Source organism: Phyllobates terribilis, unplaced genomic scaffold (assembly GCF_046119375.1).
Source record: "Phyllobates terribilis strain yellow unplaced genomic scaffold, ASM4611937v1 Scaffold_8__6_contigs__length_399053987, whole genome shotgun sequence".
In the NCBI taxonomy this organism is placed as follows: domain Eukaryota; kingdom Metazoa; phylum Chordata; class Amphibia; order Anura; family Dendrobatidae; genus Phyllobates; species Phyllobates terribilis.
This window is the reverse complement of record NW_027362768.1, coordinates 275956044-275970900: the sequence shown is the minus strand read 5'-3', so window position 1 is coordinate 275970900 and position 14857 is coordinate 275956044. Positions and strand designations below refer to the sequence as shown.

Sequence of the window (14857 nt, the reverse complement as noted above, 5' to 3'; positions counted from 1 at the left end):
TAGCGTTTTATCAACAGATTATCACTACAGGACTATGGGTCTTGTTCCTCCTAGTCAACTACCCCGTCCACTGGTTGGCAGCTTTCTGCCTATGCACAGTGTAAATAGAAAGCTGCCAATCAGTGGTGTGGACGGGGTTATTCAGAGCTCAGTACTTAGAAAACTAGTAGATCTGCAGAAGAGAAAACAGAGATTGTATCGCAACTGCTGTCACAGTAAAACTAAGTTATACATTGCTGGAATCAGGGTCTCAGCCCCTACATCATGCTGCTCTCAGATGACGTAGCAAAAACCTGGTGACAGATTCCCTTTAAATGAATGATTGGATGCCTCCCAGGTGTGTACATATTGTATTAATTGTACTATGCCAAACACTGTTCATGTAGCGGTTAGAGGGTTCACTCCTGCACAGGGGCCCGGGGCCACTCTAAGTCTGATAACACCAATAAGCTGCAACTGCCTGCCCCTTATAGGCCAATGTAAAGTCTAATATTGATGCAGAGATAAGCGCTCAGAAGACTGGACTCAGAGTGCCTACGCTGCTGGCAGAGTAATATCAAGTCTGATGAGCAGGAAAAATGGAAAATGTACTTAGGACGTTCGATCCTGAAATGCGCAGATGTGAACGTCCTAAGTACAGTTTCCATTTTTCCTGCTCATCAGAGACTTGATCTTATACTACGCAGGGCGGCCGCTCTGCAAGTCCCAGCTTCTCAGCTCAATCAAATGCTTCAACTCTCTCTGCTTCTATAAGTTCCATACTTTGCAACCTACTGGATGCATGTAAGGAGAAGGTGGGGATGAGATGGAAGAAAGACTTATAGTAGGTTTCTTTATTACAAAGATGCATAGAGCTGTAAACCTAAAGGAACAAAATGACTGTACAAACCAAGCACAGGCGTTAGGTGCACCCATGGCATGGCCAAACAGTTCAGTGCACCTTCCGACATACTTGGTTTTTCATCTATCTCTACCATTTTCTAGTTACTGTAAAGCCAAAGTTGTAAAACAAGGAATGGAAGAGTGGCAAAAGATGGGAGAACAAGTATGTGGGAAGGTGTACTGACCTGTATGGCCACGTATTGCGTGCACCTAACGTCTGTGCTTGGTTTGAACAGTCATTTTGTGCTGAAAGACTCCCTGTAAAGCTAAGAGCTTTTACAAAGAGCCGGCTTAGGTTTACATCTCTTGCCGAGTGTTCATTAGGAGCCTCAGTCGCTATATTTTTTTTTTTTTACAGTCGTGTTGGATCTGTTCCTTACACTAATTTTAATTATTTTTTAGCTCCCAAAACGACTGCTACCCTAACACCTTAACTATGTAGGTACTATGTACTCCTATCTACTAATGAGATTTAAAAAAAAAACATTCTTGTGCCAAAGTAACGATGTTGATGGGTGATATACATTACTGGCCAGGGCCCGGCAGCAGCAGGACCAACATGAAGATGGAGCAGATGTAAATATAACAAAAAGTAACTAAAAAAACTCCTGCGCCAAAAACTGGTCTGAGCAGATAGCTGGGAGTGCTTCTGAGTGCAGCCAGGCCTGTTATTACCAGTGTGTGGCCACATAGTAATTGTGTACTGTGCTGCATGTAAGCTGTACCAACCAGCATTGTATACACGCTTGTTATTACCGTGTGTTCTGTCTCTCTAATGACAGTGTATGTATAATGAACGGCATGAATGGTGTAAGTAGATGGCAATTGCAAACAGAGCTAAACAGAAATCTCTGGTCAGAAACCCTGTTTAGTAAGGGCACCAATTAACAGGATACATAAAACTAAACAAAGAGCCAGTAATCAGAAATAACTTAAAATTGAGGATGCTGAGCATTGAAAGAAATCACCACGACTGTTGATTACCTCCTGAAATCAAACATTACATAGTAAAAGGAGAATGACAGCAAATATCCACCGCACTCCCTGCATGGTGTCTGTGTGAATCCGCCTCTTACCCTCCTTGGCAACGTTGGCCAAAATGTGGAGCAAAAATATATATTCTTTGCGAGATAAATGCATTATTTTGGGGCTAAAAATCACTTTCCAAACACTTTTTGGATCGTTTGGCTTCTACAGCCTTTACGTATCATAGTACATTGCAGAATGAGTTCTAGAAGTCGTAGGTGACAGGGTGGTATACACACCTTCCTCTGGAGGGAAACCAATAGTTCAAAAGATTACAATTTCAACCCTTTTTTTCATTGGTGTCCTTCATGTTTATAGGGCACAAAAGCATTCTTGGCTGATTCAGGGCACTTTGCTAGTGTGCATGTAGTATAACTTGTATAGAATATTATGGCTCATTCACTTCAATGGAGCTCTAGCACCAGACAATGCCAGTGACAGGTGCGGGCGCTGTTCCGGAAACAGCTTTCTTTTCTTTCTAATCCTGATAAGAAACCACTCACAATGTAGAAGCCAAACTACATCGCTTGGTCACCATTTTAGGCTCTGATCACTCTCTTCTGAGCTTCCATTGCTAATTTAACAAAAAATAAATTGGTACAATTCTTCCTGTCTAAATGACGGATCCCCACAGACCCTATTCTTTTATAAGTAAGAGTCACAATTCAAGTGTGAAAACAGTCTTGGTGGCTGGCTAGAGTCTTATCAAGTGCAATAAAATGGTATAAATGACTCTTGTAGAAGAACAGTTCATTTGAAGGAAGAAGGAAGTTGACAGAAAACCAGAAGTAATAACTATGGGTAGAGCATTGTTCACAGAATCAACACTTAACAAATTTTGGACAACACAGGAGGAAGTCAAGAACGCCCAAAAGTTCTGTGAATATAAATAAGTCCATAAAAATGGCATAAGTAACCTGAAGAGTCTTCAATGTAGTTAATTTTAATGCACGATCTGCACAGACAATGCACCATCTTCATGAGCAAGAGATTGCTTAATCCTACTCCCTTTGTGTTTCTTGTATGATAAGGCTAAACGCATTCAAGCCATCAGCGTCATCTCCACACCAATCCAGGCCCCTTATTTGATCCCAATAGGTAGACTCCCTACACAAGCCCTAAAGGCCTTCATACAGACTAGAGTTATGTTGGTCATATCTGTCAATTTCAGCAGGACCATATATTAAGTATGGTGGCCTCCTGGCGCCCAGGACATATGATGTTGATAGCATATTGAATTTCAGCCGCAGATCCCTTTGTTCCTAGGCAAGATAAGAAGCCATCAGAAGCGTTAGGGGTGCAGCTTGCCCCTCTATCCCTATTCAGGAACAATACCCAATGAAGAGGGTATGGCGTTGCTGCGTTGGGGGATTAGATATACTGACATTTAAAGAAACAAGATGTGTTCTGCTTTCTAATCCACTTGGTATCCCTAGAATAAATATAGGGCATCTGGCTGAGGAGGAGTACACTTGGATCATTAAAGGGGTGGTCCAAAACTAAAAAGTATTTAATCCTAAATGCCTATCTATTTAATTTCATAATCTAATCTTTTATAATAAACGGTATTTTAATTTAAAATCCCCTATCATTCCCTCACTACTCTAACTGCTTTGTTTGTTTTTTTACTACTTCTTTGACGCTTAATTTGAGAATCTCAGTGCATGCTGGGATATGCAAACAAAGAATCATGGGGGGGCAGAGACTGCAGTCACTGCTGCAGTCTCTGCCCCCTTCCTGAAATGAAGCATCAGTGTCAGTGATGTCCGTTTCAGGGGCTACAGAGCATGTGGTGGTTGTCAATTCCGTTGTATGCACAGAAGATTCTTGTCACTGTGCAATATGCACAGTGACAGTTCGCTTGCTTGCCGATTCTGATGAGCAGTGACGAGCTGGCAAGAGAGTGCACAGTCAGTGCTCGTTATAAGGAGAATACCTGACGTGCAGGAAAAGCAGAGACAGGTTCCATCCTCACAAGTGACGTCATGTGCAGTAGAAACTCTGCCCCCTGCCATCATGTTTAGCAAAATGTGCTCTCAGTGAACATTCTGATCTAATACTGGAGATACCAGGGGTGCTAAGATAAGAGGTTGCTCAGATAGACAGGGTGGGCAACTAGTATCTCCAGTATTAGATCAGATAGACAAGGTGGACAGCAGTATGAGCAGCCTCTTCCTACCTTAGCACCCCGGGGGATCAGATAGACAGAGTGGAAAGCAATGTTATCTAATACCGGAGATACCAAGGGTGCTGAGGTAAGAAGAGGCAGCTCACACTGCTATCCACCCTGTTAACCTGACATAATACTAGAGATACCAGGGGTGCCTGGGTAAGAAGAGGCTGCTCACACTGCTGTCAATCCTGTCTACCTGACCTAATACTGGAGATACCAGGGGTGCTGGGGTAAGAAGAGGCTGCTCACACTGCTGTCCACTATGACTTTCTGAATGCATGCTGTGACCTGGAGATAGCCTATACCATACTGTCAAGCTATCTGTAGTTCACAGCAGCGGAGCTTCCTACTGCACATGCTCACATGCTCCTGTCTTATTAATATTCCATGACTGGTCTCTATCGGTGTAGCAACAAGATGGTGGCCATTTTAATTCCATAGCGATTACATTCCTAGATAAAACAAACGTGATTTGATAATTGAAGCTACTTAGGAATTTATTTGTAATTATATTTCCTCCTTAACAATGAGATTCTAGATCGACTGTCTACTTATTATAAATTATATGCTCCTTTAAGAACACATGGTTATGTATTTTGACATGTTATGGAAAATACAAGTACAGTATATAGACTTGTATGTCACATAATATTAATACATAAAATCCTTAGATTTATTGACCAGGTCCACACAGGATTAATATAAAAGACCGAACTGGACAAATCGTGGTGCTGGAGGCTTTCTTTACAAGAGTTGTTGGGTTAAGGAAATGTATTTTGGAATTAATTGCAGCATTTATCAATTAATGGAGTGGAGGAATGCTACAAAGAGAATTTCTCTGTGGAGAGCCCTGCATTTAAGCAGGTGCCCATGTAATGCTTTATAAACTGTTGCTGCCAGGTGCACCACATATTGCAGATGATGGCTTTGATCCTAAATGTGTGACAAGTTCAACCTGTTGTTTTTGGGCAGGGGACTTTCAAACAAAAAATGTTCTAAGAAGAGAATAATCTCTTTAAATGCAGATAAAACTCACGTGGCCTTTAAAAATTAAGAAAACATGACAGGATCATAGTGGAGCAAGAGATAATGGAAAGGTGACATAGCTGGAGATGAAATAATACACAGAAGAGGAGCAGTGTTCACGGAATAACTCAAGGAAAACTAGGAGAAGACAACAGGAAGCTGATGAGCAGGAAGGAGAGATCTTCCAACAAAAACAAGAAGGGAACAAACAAATTTAGGCGCCCATAAAATTTGGTATAATTACCATTAAGAGTCAGCAAACAACTCATGATAGAGCTTGTACTACATATTAGGCCACAGCCCCACTTTCAGAATTTGGTCAGTATCTTTTCTCAGGAGTGGGAGTCAAAACCAGGTGAGGAACAATCAGAGAAAAGGTATAATAGAAACAAGTCACCAATTCTGCATTTATCACCCACTCCTGGTTTTGGCTCCCACTCCTGAGAAAAAATACTGACCGAATACTGATCAAATACTGATAGTGGGGCCGTGGCCTTAGCTGGAGATTGGCCAAGGAACCATCATTTGTCGATGGTCAATAATGAATTTCTTTCGCAGCTAGTGCTGATCATCGTCTGGAAAAATTCAACGTGCTCGGTCGTGTTTGAACAATTATAAATGTTCATCAGTTCGTTCTTGTTGAAATCGGCAATTTAATTCAAGTATGCCCTAGTGTGCATGGTAGTTTATAAAAGTAGACTGGTTAGATGTCAAAAGCTGGACAAACCTTTTTATCATTGACAAAAACGTAACATTTTACAGTCCGAGCAAAATGATTTCTGAAATTTAATGCACATGCTGCTTATTTATTTCCTTGCAGATTTGAAGTAGTTTCAGATCTGAAGCATATCAATTCTTTTAGTGTTTTTACCAAGGCTGTGGAGTCAGAGTTGTAGTCGGTGTCCATTTTGGTGGAGTCAGAATCGAAGTCTGTATAAAATGGACCGATTACAACTCCTAAAATATATAATAAATTGGGTGCAGTAGTTCAATGCAGTTTGTGGGGAATATTTTTCATAAGGATTTGGTAAAGTTATGAAATGTCCTATTCCTGATCTAAGGGTCTAGACTTTTAGCTGAGATGAATCTGTGCTACAGTAAATTCATCACTTAAACATGAGCCATGTATGAGGGAGTCGGAGTTGTGGAAATTGAGGAGTCGGAGTTGGAGGTTTGGCTTACCGACTCCACAGCCCTGGTTTTTACCCATTCTAATGAATAGGAAAAAATAAATAAAAACCACATCAAAACACACTTTTTATGCACTGTTTTTCCTGTTGAGAGACAGGTTTTTAATGCAGAAATTTCTGCAACAAATACTTAACGTATGCACATAACCTAAAATAAATAATGTAGACATCGCAGTGGAGGCCAGTGATTGGCTGCAGCAGCCATGAGAATATGGCCACTAGTTATGAGCGGGTCGTTTCATGCCCCGTCAGTCCGCGGTTCAGGTCAGTGCTCTTTGGCTGTGGACAGAAGCTGTGCAAATTTCATGACCTTCCAGGATACCGGGCTCGTCTTATGATTTTCTGTGCTGGTACGTCGTCACATGTGCCGGCGACTCAAATCAAACGCTGCATCAAGGAACCCATAAGGTTAGGAAATTCGCCAGAGAGCACTGGCAGCAATCTGATCATCTCTAATGGCCACTCAATCATCAAGTAAGTACAGACTAAAGTTTCTAAACCAGGTGAGTGTGTGTATGTATGTACATATATGTATGTGTGTGTATGTATGTCTATATACATACAGGTACAGTACAAACCAAAAGTTTGGACACACCTTCTCATTTAAAGATTTTTCTGTATTTTCATGACTTTGAAAATTGTACATTCACACTGAAGGCATCAAAACTATGAAATAACACGTGGAATTATATACTTAACAAAAAAGTGTGAAACAACAGAAAATATGTCTTATATTCTAGGTTCTTCAAAGCAGCCACCTTTTGCTTTGATTACTGCTTTGCACACTCTTGGCATTCTCTTGATGAGCTTCAAGAGGTAGTCACCGGAAATGGTTTTCACTTCACAAGTGTGCCCTGTCAGGTTTAATAAGTGGGATTTCTTGCCTTAGAAATGGGGTTGGGACCATCAGTTGTGTTGTGCAGAAGTCTGGTGGATACACAGCTGATAGTCCTACTGAATAGACAGTTAGAATTTGTATTATGGCAAGAAAAAAGCAGCTAAGTAAAGAAAAACGAGTGGCCATCATTACTTTAAGAAATGCAGGTCAGTCAGTCCGAAAAATTGGGCAAACTTTTAAAGTGTCCCCAAGTGCAGTTGCAAAAATCATCAAGCACTACAAAGAAACTGGCTCACATAAGGACCGCCCCAGGAAAGGAAGACCAAGAGTCACCTCTGCTTCTGAGGATAAGTTTATCCGAGTCACCAGCCTCAGAAATCGCAGGTTAACAGCAGCTCAGATTAGAAACCAGGTCAATGCCACACAGAGTTCTAGCAACAGACACATCTCTTCAACAACTGTTAAGAGGAGACTTTGTGCAGCAGGCCTTCATGGTAAAATAGCTGCTAGGAAACCCCTGCTAAGGACAAGCAACAAGCAGAAGAGACTTGTTTGGGCTAAAGAACACAAGGAATGGACATTAGACCAGTGGAAATCTGTGCTTTGGTCTGATGAGTCCAAATTTGAGATCTTTGGTTCCAACCACTGTGTCTTTGTGTGACGCAGAAAAGGTGAACGGATGGACTCTACATGCCTGGTTCCCACCGTGAAGCATGGAGGAGGAGGTGTGATGGTGTGGGGGTGCTTTGCTGGTGACACTGTTGGGGATTTATTCAAAATTGAAGGCATACTGAACCAGCATGGCTACCACAGCATCTTGCAGCGGCATGCTATTCCATCTGGTTTGCGTTGAGTTGGACCATCATTTATTTTTCAACAGGACAATGACCCCAAACACACCTCCAGGCTGTGTAAGGGCTATTTGACCAAGAAAGAGAGTGATGGGGTGCTACGCCAAATGACCTGGCCTCCACAGTCACCAGACCTGAACCCAGTCGAGATGGTTTGGGGTGAGCTGGACCGCAGAGTAAAGGTAAAAGGGCCAACAAGTGCTAAGCATCTCTGGGAACTCCTTCAAGATTGTTGGAACACCATTTCCGGTGACTACCTCTTGAAGCTCATCAAGAGAATGCCAAGAGTGTGCAAAGCAGACATTAAAGCAAAAGGTGGCTACTTTGAAGAATCTAGAATATAAGACATATTTTCAGTTGTTTCACACTTTTTTGTTAAGTATATAATTCCACATGTGTTAATTCATAGTTTTGATGCCTTCAGTGTGAATGTACAATTTTCAAAGTAATGAAAATACAGAAAAATCTTTAAATGAGGTGTGTCCAAACTTTTGGTCTGTACTGTATGTTGAAATTGTACCCAAGGATGAGCCAGACTTGTGCAAGTCCACAATTCTCTTCCTGATATCTTGGCTGATTTCTTCAGACTTTCCCATGATGCTACACAAGGAAGCAGTGTGTTTCAAGTGTGCATTAAAATACAACCACAGGTGTGTCTCTAATAAGAGAGCGAGAGAGACGCATCGGAATAACAGTATTACTACTCAAAGTCTAAAGTATGTACAGGGGTTGACCTTTTCCATGTGTGTTTTAGCCAGGGACGTCAGACCCCGGCTGATCAAACACTAAATGCCTATACTATGAATAGGCTAACTATATTTAAATAGAATCTGTCACAACAGATACAAAATACAAATACATGTCAAAATACAAAGTGTAAGCATTATGACACAGATGTCCTGGACCTGATGAGATTGGTGTACTTACCTTGAATGGCTGTTTAGCTGGATTCATAAAATGCTCACGCTAATATAAGGTGGGAACTTCTAAAACAAAGAATTCAAAAGCCATTCTGACAAGGATTTTGCAAGTCAGTCCATCAGCCTCATTAGGTCTAAGTTTGTATTAGGAATACTAGTAACAGATCAGTCTCAAAGAGTGTTTCCAAGATATATTTTACTCCTTCGATTCATGAAAAACCAAGATGGCCTTTTAGTCGGATGAGGTGTGGATCATGTACACTTGATCATCCCCCTGCAGTTTTAGGATTTTTTTTCTAAAAAAAAATAATGTAAAAAATATATATACTGGAGAACCTAGTAAAGATATCTATTCTCTAGTCAATGTGAGACAAAATCTAAGTACTTAGTCCGTGTCTCAAGTTGTTTTCTTTTTTTACTACCTTAATGGGGTTGTCTCATGAGGACAAATCTGTCTGAACATGCACTCAGGACCCATCAATGAACCAGAACATTGAGCTACTCTAGGTCTTATAATGAGTAACAGTTGATCGCTGTGGGTTAGAGAAGAAGCTTTATGGTGAGACAGCCTCAATGTAATCATCTATAGTAGGCTACTTCCAAAAGTGCTCCAGCAGGATGGTGTCCTCCATGGGCCAGCTGATGCACCACTCTAGGTTGGGGGCACAATTCAGCAGATCAGCAAATGCCGGGCACAATCCTGAAGCTGTGGAATCAGCGTATGGGTCATCTTTCGTGCACACATCACAATTCTGAAGGACAAGTCTGAAAAGCTGTAAATGCAACTCTGCTGGCTGAGGTAGACAAGAACTGGCTCACTGCAGTAGCTCGGCACTACAGGATAGGCTATGCAAACCTGGTGCCAATCGTATAATAATAAATTATAAGACCCTCAAATTCACAACCAGTTCCACACAAAATACTACAAAACATTTGTTAAAGGACCTGCAAATTGTCTCTTTCCCAGAGGAGAATATTTCTCAGAGGAGCATTGCGGCTCGAAAAGTCTCCTCACCTTGACATGCTTAGCATGTCACAGCCCGCAAGGAGAAACGTTACTTCTTAGTTAAAGGACCTAAAAGAGAATTTAAGAAAAAGACACTCCACACTGTAGAGGTCCCAAAGATTTACATGGAGGTAAATCGCTCAACTTCAAGAGAAGTGCTACGATCAGAACACAATTGTATAGATCTCAGACGCAAATAATGATCTCCAGGACCTGTCAGGTGTTGCCCCTGCCATCTTTAAAATGTACTGCATAAGAAAATTTTGGGGGCATTATTAGAGTGCAGTACAATCTCAGCAGCACTCCAACAATCCCCAGATATTTCTCCTGTGCTATAAGATCTCTTTAATCATACACATTAGATGTATGTCCGCTACAGATGATCAAAAGGATTTGCCTGACCCTGGTCCAGCAGCCACGACGGTAGTCTGTGGACGCCAGACCACCTCTTTCTACTTGCTGGCATCTTTGTCGCCTCTTCTGCTTACTAGGTCCAGTCATCATCACTGTGATGCAATGCACAGATGTCTACACGTAGGTCTACTAATCAGAAGAGACGCCAGAGATGTTGGCATGTGTAAGGAAGGGCTCTAACCCAGCGGCCATGGTCTACTCACGTAGCCGCTGAGCCAGTGTCCTATGAATCTTTTTGATCTTCTCTAATATCAGCCGCCAATTTTGGACTTGACCAGCTAAACTATTGTACATGGGGATTTCCCAGCTATTGCCGTATGGTGCTTGGATTTCCACTATCTGATCCTTTTGTTCTCAGGGGAGTAAGCAGCTGCCAGACACCTTTGGGTATTGCTTATTTTCCTACTGAGAACACATGCATGCTTGGCTGAGTTGCGCATGCATGTTTATAGGGATCTGGAGAGATACTTATTGGCCAAACTAATTATAAGATGACTACTTTCCAATGTATACGGCCACACGGATTGTGAAGAATCTAATGAGTGCCTGAGCTTTAGTCATTGGAATACGTCTGTTTGTAAATGGGTAGGGTTTTGGAAATTTCATTGATTTTAACGGAGAAAAAAGGAAAATGTGAGACCAACGCTCCATTGGAAAAAAGACACTTGTTAATGAAACTAGGTTGGGTTAGGAACTCCTGTAAGAAACAGTTCTGTTCTATGATGAACACAATGGAGCCAGAATGACCCCGGGGGTTCATTTAGTTTCCATTCGACCAGCTGTCATTTTACTGAAAAAAATAGAACAGAATGCTGTAGTTTTTCCTGGTAAAACTTATTGGCTTTCAATTGAGACTCACAGCGATGGCTCCAATGCTTAAGTGAGAACCTAGTCTTACTAGTTGGCTACAGCTACCCGACCCCACAACTCTATTTTATCACACATGATGATTTCTGCCTGATCTGACAAGTTTTACCAGGTTCCAGTAACAGACACCATAGGTCAAGAAACACTGTACCCGTCAGAGAGTTCTTGAGTAAAAAGACACATATTTCAGTGATGACAGAAAGGCAAGACCATCCTGATGGAACCCGACAATATTTAGTTAGCAAATGGGCAGCTTTAGTCATGGGACCAGACCTGGCTCTTTACACCGTCCCTTCTTTCCGCTGGGTTGTAGACCACATGGATTCACTAATTTGCAACATATATAAAGTGTGAGTTCTTTGTATGGCGGCACTATTTAAGACAAGCCATTAAAAGTGCAGAGTCCCACTCAACCTGCGATAGATGTACCCTAATAGGCAGCTGGACGTTTTCCTGTGGTAGAGTCCACTATACCTGTGCTATGTTGGAGCAAGGTCAAATCCTGCTTTGTTCTCTGCCTGACTGTTTTCAGGAATACGACCATCTTTACTTAGACCTAAAACCCCAGTAGTGTTAGTCTCCTCGCAGTAGACAAGGCCGGAGTTGGTCAGAAATCTTTGGAAGGCCATGCACTGGTTAATGTACGCATATCTATACAATCAGCCCGAAAGGCAACTAAGCATAAATGGGTAAAATTCTATAGCACTTGTAAAAACAAGCAACTCTGCAAATTACCCCTTACTAAAAATCCTCATTACCTAGGTTACCGGCCACTCTGCAGTTCCAGTTTGGCTGGTTACCTAGGCAAGGAGAATGCAGTGCGAACAGGCTCTGTGAATTACAGCTTGCACGAGCCGCTCTGAAGCTGGTCAGATTGCTGGATCCGAGCAGCTTCAGTCCGCATGTGCTTCTCCTATGTTGCAGATTCAAAGCTACCTCTGCTAGTGGTCTGGGAGAGCACAATTCAGACCAGCAGCACAACCATGCCACTGGTCTGAACTGTCAATCTTCAAGAGTGCAACGCCCCCAGCAAAGTGGGAATAGCTCCTAAAGCTTGATCCTGAGACAACTACTTTAAAGAAAGGCTGGAATGCACCTTTTAAAGGGAATCTGTCAGCAGGATTTCACCCCCAAACTATTTATATGTGCGAGTATTTCTTTCAAAGACAAGTCCAGCACTACCATTACATGGCCAGTCCGTTCCTCCATTACTGAGAAAGCAGTATTTGAATTAAAATGAAAATGAGGCTGAAGAGCTATTTGTAGATCTGAAGCCTCTGTCACTCCAGCTCTATTCCCCAACAAGTGCCGCCTCTTCCTGTTTGACTGATGGCTCATTTGCCTTAAAGAGGTAGTCCACTACTTTTACATTGATGGCCTATCCTTAGGATAGGTCACCAATGTCTGATCAGCTGGGATCCAACACTCGGCACCCCCGCCGATCAGCTGTTATCGGTGGTGGAGGCCACCAGTACTTACTTGTGGAGCTGGCCGCCTACTTGTAGTGGCCAAGGCAGGGTACTGCACATCCAGCTCCTATTAATTTGAATAGGAGGCGGATGTGCAGTACCCTGTGGCAGCCACTACAAGTAGACGGCCAACTCCACAAGTAAGCACTTCTGGCCGGTGGCCGCTGCCACCGATAACAGCTGATCAATGGGAGTGCCGGGTGTCGGACCCTGGCCGATTAGACATTGATGACCTAACCTAAGGATAGGCCATCAGTGTAAAAGTAGAGGACAACATCTTTAAGTCACACAGCATAGCAGCAGTCAGTCAAGCAGGAAGAGGCGATGATGGGCGGGGAATAGAGCTGGAGTGACAGAGGCTTCAGATCTTCATCTTCATATAATTTCAAAGGCTGATTTCTCAGTAATGGAAGAACATACTGGCCACGTAAAGGTATTGCTGGACTTGTCTTTGAAATAGATATACGCACATATAAATAGTGGGCCGATAGACGGTTTGGCTGACTGCCATCTCTTCCCCACCCCTACACTCAGCTCGGCTGAGCACTGCTGTGGTCTCCATGAGCTAATAGCTGCCAGACTCCTCTGCCCCATCCATACTTTTCTAGAAGCTCTTGATTTCAGTGCCAAACAAAAGGATCGCCGCTGAAATTCAACCGGACGGATCCTTTTCTCTCTCATCATCTGTGGGAGGAGAGTTGGGAGCCCCCTAAACATATTAGATGGCGAGCCAACCCTGCCAACACAGGAGGGTTCAGCCAACATTTCTCTAAAGTATAAGGGAACCTTATGGGTCTTTTTACATAGGCACATAAGTTGCCCACATCAAGCACCTCAGCAATATAGCAAGCAAACCGCAATGGACGATGTCACCGAGAAATGAATTGTTAATACGATCATTATAAACGAGATCAGAGAGCTACCAATCGCCAATTATCACTGATAAACTAAGAATCATCACTGGCCGGCATCTGCACGGCTGCCGGTTCTTACCAAACTATCCCATGGCTGGCACGTGCAGTCAGTCACATCGAGCTTTCTGCAATGTTGCTGGGGAAGTAAGATGCGTGATGAAATGCTAATAGCAGTACGGCCCTGGTATATGAATGTGACAACATCTGCCATGGTTTTTCTTTTTTGAGGGCGCGGGGGGGAATCATTTACAATAATAAGTACGGCCATCTCTGGCAAGAAAAGCAACATGATCCTGATTCTCCTTCATTTGGACAGATTCAGCCAAAAATGGCAGACAAAAAAACGACATAAAGAAGGAGACTGATGGACCCTATTACAGTGAGCAGTCGCTGAGTTTCCGACACTGCTGATATTTTTGTTTTTCTATCCCTGTGACAGAAGAACGGTAGTGAAAGCGCAGGTGTGACCGGGAGCCTGCTATTAACCCTTCATCTACAACAAGGCTGTACACTCAACTTCATATTGCAACAAGTGAAGGCTTTAATGATTGTGATGCCCCCCATGGAAGTACAGTGGGTACAGCATGGCACTTGTAAAATATTAATTCTACACATGTATCCACCTGCAGATATCTGTACAGCCGCTCAGATGACATCACCTCTGCTGGAGCCTCCGGTGTGGACACATATAGACACAGAGAACATCTCCATCGCACACTGTACTTACGATGGAAAAGTCAAGGGCCCATTAACTCATTGCTGACCATCATGTACGATGCTAATCAGCCCATTTAAATGATGTACGATGCAGCCCGTTGTCATCCTTGATCTCTATATCGGAGGTGTATGTGGTTTATACTGAGATTGCAGACGTATCAGCCATTACCCCTGGCTGGGGATGGTGTACCTGTGTCACAAGGTCACACAATATCAGGGCTGCTGTGGCCCAGTGCGGGGAGAGGCGGCTGCTGCCTGCAGTAAGTTATTGCGCATCATAGACAAGATCCTACGCAAGATCATAATCATGTGAATGGGGGGCATAGACCTGGAGGAGGCCACAGGCAAAATGCACGGCCAATGCCAGGGCCGGACTGCTGCAATCAGATGGCCACTGGCCATCAGTCCACCTGCACTGGCAGCAGGGACTGCCCTGAAATCTCCCACAGATGCCTGAGCTGCAGTGTGCACTGTGTGGATGCCCACCATGGGCACAGCTGAGATGTGTGGGGGTGGGTGTATGTGCAGCATCCCCCGCCCCCTATCCCCACAGCCTGCAGCCCC

General features: G+C 43.1%; 1 protein-coding gene across 2 annotated transcripts in view; it reads right to left on the bottom strand.

Moving 5' to 3' along the window:
* The window catches only part of MGAT3 (beta-1,4-mannosyl-glycoprotein 4-beta-N-acetylglucosaminyltransferase), a 209873-nt gene that overhangs the window by 59898 nt on the left and 135118 nt on the right, over positions 1-14857 (bottom strand). The gene's annotated exons all lie outside the window — the stretch shown is intronic.